This window comes from Lagopus muta, chromosome 1 (assembly GCF_023343835.1).
Source record: "Lagopus muta isolate bLagMut1 chromosome 1, bLagMut1 primary, whole genome shotgun sequence".
Taxonomy (NCBI): Eukaryota; Metazoa; Chordata; class Aves; order Galliformes; family Phasianidae; genus Lagopus; species Lagopus muta.
The window spans coordinates 16,691,139-16,700,940 of NC_064433.1; the positions used below are offsets into that span (position 1 = coordinate 16,691,139).

Sequence of the window (9,802 nt, forward strand, 5' to 3'; positions counted from 1 at the left end):
TTTCAGTTACTGCAGAAACAGTGATAAAGTTAATAATGAGCAACTGAAACAAGTATGAAGCAGAGGGTATGTTTTTCTGCTTTAAGAATCAGATCCAAAAAGACTTGTTCTACTAACAGTTTGATGTTGAAACTTTTAGAAAGATAGGACCTTGGAAGAGAGCACAGAATGCTGTCAGTTTCCTGAACTACACTTGAGAAATATAGAAGATGGAATGGGGTTTGAAACAAAGCACTGATACTTAATATAGTTAATGTTATGGCACTGCTGACCACTTAGCAGTAGAAAACATGAAGGTCAGAGTGATTCTCAAACATCACCTTCTTTTTAGGCATAGCTATTCAGCCACAGACTTGAGTCATAAATCTCTATCCTTCTGACGCTGATTTCAGTATGTGCAAGGAATCTCTTGTTTCAAAGAGGTGAACTGTACTTACCCTCTTTTCAAAATATGCAGAAAGAGAAGTTTTGTTGAAGCTTTGCCACAATTCATCAAGAGATATGAGTTTTGGGAAAGTGTAAATGTTATTAAACAGATGAAAAGAATGTTCTATTCTTAAATGATGTCCTTGTTTCGGCTCGAATAGTCAATTTCCTTCATAGTGGCTAGTAGGGTGCAGTTCTTTGGATTTAGAAGATAAAACTGTTGATGACACACTGATGCTTTAGTTACAACTATAGAATTACAGAATAAACTGAGTTGGAAGGGACCCGCAATATTACTCTCCAACTCTTACCTCCATACAGGACCATTCAAAAATAAAACCGTATTTCTGAGTGTTGTCCAAATGTTTCTTGAACTTCAGCAGCATAGGGCCATGACCACTGCCCTAGGGAGACTGTTCCAGTGCCCAGTCACCCACTGGTGAAGGAACTTTTCCTAATACCCAGCCTGGCCCTCCCTTGACACAGCTCTAGTGCTGTTCCCTCAGGCCCTATTGCTGACACCAGATCTCAGCAATACCTCTCTGCTCCCTGTGAGCAGATGCAGCTGTCAGGAGGTCTCTTTCAGTCTCCTCTTCTCTGGGCTGAACAAACCAAAGGATCTCAGCTGCTCCTCACACTTCTTCCCCTCTAGAAACATCACCATCTTTATAGCCCTTCTTTGGATGCTCTCTAATAGTTTTAAGACCTTCTTACACTGTGGTGCCCAAAACTGCCCACAGGTCTTGAGGTGAGGGTACATCAGCATGGAATAGTCAAAAACTTTTCAGCTTATCACACAGTTCTGGAAGCAAAGAGGCTAGGGGTGCACAAGAAACTGGGGAGATAGAATGAGAACCAAACTGGCTAAATATGGAATCATATCAAAAATTAAAACTGAGGGAAATGGTCAAGGGGGCAGGGGCAGTGGTGGCAGCGGTGGCAGCTGCTGCTGCTGCTGCTGATGCTCAGACTCTGGCTGTACCTTAGTGTGCAGGGACTGCTGAATCACAGCCTGAACCTCTGACTGATCTCCTGAGGCGAGCAATGAGGCAATTCACCTGTGCTGCTGGAAGGGGTGGAGCCTGGTTCCACCTCTCCTAGACCCATTTAAGAGCTGACTACCAGTGGGGAAGGGTCTCTTTTCTGGAGATCCTTCCTTTGGAGTTTTATAGTAAGTCCAGGACAAGGGTAAGCCCTCTGTTTATTCTCTGTTTGGTATAATAACCTGCTTAGTCGAACTCTCTTGTTTATTTCATAATTATAGCATCTGTGTATTCATTGATTATACACTTAGTCCATGCATGGACTGAAATGCTGCCTTGTGCATCATTTGTTTTGTATATTCTTTTATTATTGCTATTATTGTTATTTTCTATTCCCATGTTCTCTTCAAAGTCCTATTAAACCATACTTATCTCAAACTTTGATTTTTATGTTTTACCAGTTCTCTTTCTCATCTCAATGCAAGGGGAATGAGTGAATGGCTGTGTTCTCTTTAGTTGCCCAATGGGGTAAGCTGCAATAAATGTACCTACTACAATTAATTTTTATGTAATTTGCACAAAAGATTTGTTGAGAGGAGAAACAGACTACAATAAGACAAGAATGCAGGTTACTATTCTGCAACTATATTCTTGTTTTTGCTTTTTCTAGCTCACTAAATTGATGATTTTTCCCCACTGCGTGATACCATTTTGAAATAAGCGAAGGATGGTGTCTATATTCAGGTAAGTGGATAAGTCCACAGTTAATTTCTCAGTATGATGTGTTTTCTCCTCCTTTAGTTCAGTGAAATTCATACCTGTGGTTAATTCTATGAATAAAAACATTTAAGCACCTAAACTGTAAGCTTTTTCACTGGACGCATTTAATGATTATATACTTTTTTTCTTCTTGTGAGGAACACTGAATGATAGAAAGTACCATAAAAGAGCAACTGCAAACTGAGATCTATTGGGAACTTTCATTCCTTTTATTGGTCTTTTTGAAATCATACATTTTCTTTTTCTTTATAGATTGTTTCTCAAGGTAAATTCTAATTCTAATTAGACTAGGAAAATATAAAATAGTTTCATTTACTTCAATATAATAAAGACAAATGCCTGTTGCAGCAATTTAAATAAGGTTCTGATTCTCGGGATAGGCATTTATTTAGGGTGATAAGTCATCAACAAGCATGATCCTAAAATATTCAAAAACAATAGTCAGGCACCCATAAGAGACCAAGTCCCAGTTTTCAGCACTTTATTGTGCACAAATGAAATAATAATCATATTGCTTTACTCCTTGCCTCAACTGTCAAACTTTCTGAGTAGTTAACCTATTTGCAAGCTACTAATGTTTGTTTTCCTTTTGGGAGACCCAGTGTTTGACAGCAACATAGTGTACTCCAGTCTAGTCTAAATTTATTTCGAATATGTGTGTTCTTGAGAAATATATTGGATAGCAATATCAAATCAGAGCTCATAATTAATACAGACAGAACTCATTAAAGCAAACCTGAAACACTCTTATCCCATGATGTTTTATATAATTCTTCTCTGAGTCGCACCACTTATATATGTTGGAGCAACACCAATCAAACTTACACCACTTCTGAAGGAAGCTATATAAAACTGGTTTATTCAATTGAGTAAATCTCTGTATTTTCCCTGCATATATCACTTCTTGATCAATTAATATCTAGTAAGATTTGTTGACTCACTGAAATGAGAAAACTGGCTCTTACGTTTTTGTTTGTTTGTTTGTTTTTTAAAGACAGGGAGCAAAGTAGAATACTGTTTAAACTCATATCCTTTTGATTTCTACACTTTTTTCCCATGTAAATGAAGTAAGGATGTGCAGGAAGGATGATAACAGGATCAAGGAATCTTTTAAGTTGGAAAAGACTCATGAGATCACCAAGTCCAACCATCACCTAACGCTATGATGCTGAGCTGCCATAGGAGTGTCATGTACATAGTTCTAGCAGATGAGAACACTCAAAGGTCTTTCGTGCCTTAGACACAGCATGTCAGACTCAAAGTATATAATCTACAGAGAAGCATGGCCCAACAGAGAAGGCTCCAAACTCTTGCTTCTAAATACCTTTTTCTAAGCAGTACTCATGCAAAAATCAAAAAATGTGGCTATCAAGTGATACAGCTCTCATATACCATCTGGCAACCTGTGCCACACTGACATAAAATAAATTATTTGTCACAGGTGATTCCTGGCTTCTGTTTGCTTAGTAGTCTTCTTTCATTATTACAAATAGTACTATTTTACTACTACTACTTCACCTCCCCATTCCTAGAGGCATTCAAGGCCAGATTGGATTGTCCCCTGGGCAATTTGATCTAAAGTAAGAACTGTAGTGGGGTTGGAGCTACGTGAACTTTAGTATCTCTTCCAATACGAGAAATCTATGATTCCATTATTCTGTTTCCTAAAAAGGAAAACATGTAGAATAGCAATATGCTAATACTTAGATCCAGTTAAGGACATAAAAATCTAAAGAAAGACATAAAGGAAAACTAGACACACATCTAAAATTATTTTCCTCTTATGTTTGGGTAATTTGCTATCAACCCACATGTTTAGTAGACTCCACACTAAGCAGCTATAAACTGCTCAGCTGAGTCAGAATTCAGAAACCAAGGGTGTCAAAGTGTCAGGGTGGGAAGTCAATAGACAAGGAAGACAAAGCCACCAGCAGACCAGGCCAGACCCAAGCTCAAGCAACTGGAATTGAAGGCTGGTAATCTCTACTGCCAATCTCAAGGTTCATGGCTGTTCCTGGATGAGTCTGTTCAGGACCACTAAGACCGTTATTGACTTCAGGATCTTGACACAAATTCTCCTTTGGAAACAGCGGAGGAATTGAACCAGCAGAGTTTGCCTTCTCCTGCGAACTGGATCACAGGGTACTGATGTTCAGTATTTCCTAAAGGCAAGAACAAAGAACAAGCAGCTCACCATTCAGCGTTTTTATGTCAACTTTTGGAAGCTTCTTATTCTCACATTAGTTTCAAAAAAAAAAAAAAAAAAAAAAAAACAAACAAACAAAAAAACCCAGTCTAGAGGGCAGGATATTGATCCCTAAAAGTAATTTATAATATCATTCAACTAGATATCTCCATTTCCACTTACTTTAGATAATTATCAACAAAGCATGAAACAGTTGTAAAACTGGAAGCAGTGTTTTCTAGAAGTTTTTTCAGAGTTATTTCAAACATAGAATAGAATCACAGAATCATTATGGTTGGAAAAAACCCTAAGATCATCTAGTCCAACCATCAACTCCTGATATCCATGCCCACTAACCCATGTCCCTCAGTGTCACATCTATATGAACCCCTCCAGTGACAAGGACTCCACCACCACCCCAGGCAGCCTGATCCAGTGCCTCACCCCTCCTCCTGAGAAGTTTATCCTAATATCCATCCTAAAGGCAGTGGTCTGTGCCTATCCAAGAGTAATTAGGTCACATTCAGCCTGGAGAAGAGAAGGCTCCAATGTGACCTAATAGTGGACTTTCATTATCCAAAAGAAAGGAAAGAAGGGGATAGACTCTTCAGCAGGGTCTGTAGTGATAGAACAGGGTGAAATGGCTTAAAGTGAATGGATTTAGGTTAGATATAAGTCCTTTTCAGTGAGGGTGGTGAGTCACTGTAACAGGTTGCCCAGAGATGTGGTGGATGCCCTGTCCCTGAAGACTTTCAAGGCGAGGCTGAATCAGGCCTTGGGCAACCTGATCTAGTTGTGCACATTTCTGGTCACTGCAGGGGAGGTGGGTTAAATGACCTCAGCTTGTTTATGGCAATGTGTAGCTTTTGAAGCCAGTGAAGTGAAGGAACTGGGGATGTTTAGTCTGGGGAAAAGGAAGCTGAGGGGGGACCTCATTGCTCTCTTCCAATACCTGAAAAGTGCTCATAGCAGGATCAGGGTTGGTCTCTTCTCACTGGTGATAGGATGAGGGGAAATGGCCTCAAGTTGCACGAGGGTAAGTTTAGGTTGGATATCAGGAAACACTTCTTTACAGAAAGGGTTGTTAAGCACAGAATAGGCTCCCCAGACAGGTGGCTAAGTCACTATCCCTGGATGTGTTTAAAAACCGTTTGGATGTGGTGCTCAAGGACATGATTTAGTGGATTTAGTTAGGGTAGTTTGGTTAGGTTGTTGTTGGACTCAATGATCTTTAAAGTCTTCTTCAACTTGAGTGATTCTATGATTCTAAGTGAGCAAAATAAATGGAATTAGAGCACAGAGCCCATGGTTTGAGCTATGGTGGGATTTCTGGGTGACTCCAAGTTGTATTGGGTTTACATACTAAGGTTTCAGCAGCAGAGTGGCTATACAATTGGCCTCTGTAAGATTAGGGACTGCCCCCATGCCAGACACCCAGTTTCAGGTGGCTCCAAAACAGACCAGCTGCTGGCTAAAGCTGAGGCCATCAGTGAATCTGCTGGAGTTTCTGTGACAACATATTTTAAAAAGATTGCATAATTCACATAGGTGCTCGCCCCTATAGCCAATTTAATGTTTAGTTATCTCATATCAAAGTGCAGGTTGTTATTTGCCTTTATCAAAAGTCTACATGCAGGAAAGTAGTAGCTTTTTGACAGAAGTTTATTCAGTTCTTGACTACTATTTAATTTTCATGACTTAAGCCCTTTTTCCTAGCTTTACATTTTATTCCTTTTCTCATTCATGTAATCTCCAAGTAAGATTACTAATCTGTATCTGAAAGGATCTTAAATCAATTTTCCCAGCCTACAGTGCCTTTCTAATCAACTTCAAGCATGTCTCCCTTCTTACCAAGCTATTTGCCAATTTGTCAGTTTTCCAGTTTACCAATTGGTTTATTAGTCAGGTTTTGTTTCTTAATTTGTTCATTTGTCAATTAGTTAATTGCTTGCCACTTTCACAGCATTTACCCAACTGCATATGTCTTCATCTTACTGATGCAGTGGAATAAATGCAGATACTCTGCTCAAACCAATACTGTAGGGTTCTTTCTTAAAGGGAAGAATGCTGATCTGTAATATTTTTAAAACACCATACTTTCTGAACTTGCAAATATTTTAGACAAGAAGTTTTAATATTTACTGTGTACAAAGTGACACCAAATACCTTGCACAGGGACTTATCAAATCTTTATATTCTATATCTGCAATCTGTAATATAGTATACTTCAGCCAGTGCATCATCATTACTTGAAACTGAACTTAACCATGGAGTAGCATGACTTCTGTTCCAGGACACAATCCTAAGATGCCAAGAAATTAACTTTGTTATAGAACCACTCAAGCCTTTAGAAGCAGTAACAACAGAGTAAATATTCAAAACAAAAGGAAAAAGCATAGCAGGGAAACAGAATTGTTCCTTGGAGACACACCGGTATAATGCTACAGATGTTAAAGTTCGATTTTCTTTGTAAGGATAAAAATTGACATCTCTGAACTCCTAAAAATGTTATCTTGAGTTGCTCTGTTACTGTGGCATTATCAAGCTAGTCTGCTGAAGGCAGTTTCTTTGCAGAAAACAATTTAAGATTTATTGGAGAGTTTTACTCTCTATCCCATTGGTTATAGCCATGGCTGTGGAAAGACAAGACATGGGTTCTGATCTCTGTTCCAAATGCTTGTTGTTCTTTAAAAAAAAAAAATCCAATAATGTTTAAGTACTGTTGTGACATAAGCTTTTTAGTTTCTTCTTGTTATTACTCTTCCCTCATGTATTGTCAATTTATCTGAATACTGTTGTTACTAGAACTGTCTTGGCTGAAAAACTATTTTTCATCTCATTCTCAGCGTGACAGTCTGTTTGATGACTTAAAACATTCAAACAGAAAATCAAGATAGTTAACTTTATCCTACTTTAATTTGCAGTTTATGATGTCACAACACATGACACAGACAAGACTTGTTAGTCATAGAAACATAGAAAGCCAAAGCTTGGAATTCCTCCAGATACTGGCTTGTAAGGACATCATAATGGTGCTAAAATACGGGAATTAACTAAAGGGAGAGTTTGATCTGCTTGATTCATCATTTCTGAATGACACAAAATCCAGTAATTACATAAGAATGTACTGAAATTACAAAACTTCTGGGAAAAAAAAAAAATTGTGTATGGAGAGAAGTCAGAATAACCAAGATAAAGTTTGACTAATTAATCTAAGAGAAACTGAAGAACCTAGAATACAGTTTTCTCTTGCCTCCCAATGAATATTAGTTATGCTACCACAAGATTTTAAACTTTGTTTTATTATACACATTTTCTTTATTGGGCTTTAGCACTTGAATCTAGCTTCACTCATTTTAATGGCACATAAGTAAAGAGATATTTTTTTATAACTATATAAATTTTTATAACTATTTTGATATTTTGAAATTTGTTTTGTACACATTCTTAATTTGTAATTGTATCTTACAGTTGTCATGTTACCCAGATATTTCAGGAAATACAGAATGACAATATAGAACAAATCATGTGAGTAAGGGTATTTCTGGTATAAAAATGCAGAAGTTTACATGCAACATTTTCTTTTCCAATGCAGAAACCTTAAATACATAACAGTAAAGAATTTAACATAAATTCATTTAGGCATGTAATGTACAATAATTCATCACTCAAAACGATTCTTCCACTAATATTTTGCTATAAGGATTGATCGTACACCATCTTTTGAAGCATGGACTTTTAAAAAAAATTTCTTAATGTGACAAAATAAGCTTATTAAGGATTTTAGCATATAATCATTAACCCATTAGTACACATTATCAGAACACAATCTGTAAACACCAGCTTAAAGTTTTGCTCTCCTAACAAGAAAGTGATAGCACAAGTAAAATTTTCTCCAAATGGAAATATTCAAGAATTTATTTAGAGCTGAAAGAACTCGGTGAGAGTAGCTGCAGCCTTCTATGCCAATGTCATCAACTGTCAGGATTTCACACAACCACAAGGAGAAATGCTTGGATTAATTCTTTGTACATTTTTTGTGCCTACCTTGGGGTTCAAACATTAGGTTTATAATTGCTCTTCAATTTGAGCAAAGAGCATTTGACTAGCAACTTAAAAAAAAAAATAATATAGTCCTATAGGGTTAAAGTCAGATGGGCATGGATGAGGTACAGGTACCAGTCTTCAATGGAAGAGGAGGTAAGGTTTCAACCCTTCATTTAGCAGGGCACTGCCAGGTCTTCTGAAAATTCCAAATCTCCTGGAGGAGAAAGCTTTAGAAAATATTTTTATGGAGTATATTTGTACAAAAACACTGATAGAGAGTCCTAAAAAGGTTTTCCTTTTGACACGTTAGTTAAATGCTTCATAGTTCTCTCTTGAGAAGTCTGTCAAACAAGTGCTTTCCTACCATAGGCAATGTAGTTCTGTTTGCTGGAACAAGGGAGTGTTTCTTGTGAATACAATAGGTCCTTCTTAATCTCTGATTAATTGGTTTTAATTTCCTGTCCAGTTATTCCATCTGGAAATCATACAAAGATTTTTTTTGTTTGTTTGTTTGTCTTGATTCTGCAACAGTTTTCAGAAAGAAAAAAGTCAAGAAAATGTATTATGGTAATGATAATTGTAGAAATTTTATAGTGAGTTACTTTTTTAGATGATCAGTTTGACACTTTGGAGTGTATTGGACATGCCCATGGCTACATATTAATCCAACAGATCCTTTCCATCTTTATTTTTTTTTTCATTTATTGCTTCTGCTCAGTTACCTGATATTTACCTTTCTTGCACATTTCTCTTTAACTTTATATTTTCATTTCCAATAATTGCAACTGAGAAAACCACAGCAATGTCAGCAGGAAGTGAGATGAAACCTGGCATAAGGATAAAATTCATTCAGATATTTAATAACTGTACTTCACAGAAGCATGGACAACTGTGTCCAAGCTGTCAGTCTGCAGCCCAGACAAAATAATCCAGTTCCTCAGAAGAGGCATCACAAAGCTAGATAGAGGCAAGGAAAACTATCTCACAGTCCTCTTCAATTTTGTAGGCTGTAGATGTATTATTCAAAAAGGAAACATTTATATGAGTGTTTACATTGAACATATCTGCAAGAGTCTTTGCGATCAGGGTTGTAGGGCATGGGATGAGCCATGAGTTGGCCTGTGCTGACCTAAAGTGAGAGAAACTGAGATCCAGATGGAGGGAAAGAGATGTTTGATTGAAGGGAAGAAGAAAGTAGTTGCTTTATTTTTGTATTTTTCTCATCAGACAGAGCAGTCATCAAAAGTTTATGGTAACTGCCAATAAATTCAACAGATTGCCCATAACAGCATCCAATCCAAAGAGGCCACCTGCAAATAGGTGGAGATCCCATCAGATGGGGCCTGATAAGATGCATCACAGGGTCCTGAAAAAACTGGCT

General features: G+C 37.4%; 1 long non-coding RNA gene across 1 annotated transcript; it reads left to right on the top strand.

Moving 5' to 3' along the window:
* The first annotated feature begins 1,554 nt into the window (after window positions 1-1,554).
* LOC125689305 (uncharacterized) lies at window positions 1,555-3,591 on the top strand. Its single transcript, XR_007375186.1, has 3 exons — window positions 1,555-1,614; window positions 2,080-2,153; window positions 3,258-3,591. It is a non-coding gene; the product is annotated as an uncharacterized LOC125689305 (long non-coding RNA).
* The last annotated feature ends 6,211 nt before the right edge of the window (window positions 3,592-9,802 follow it).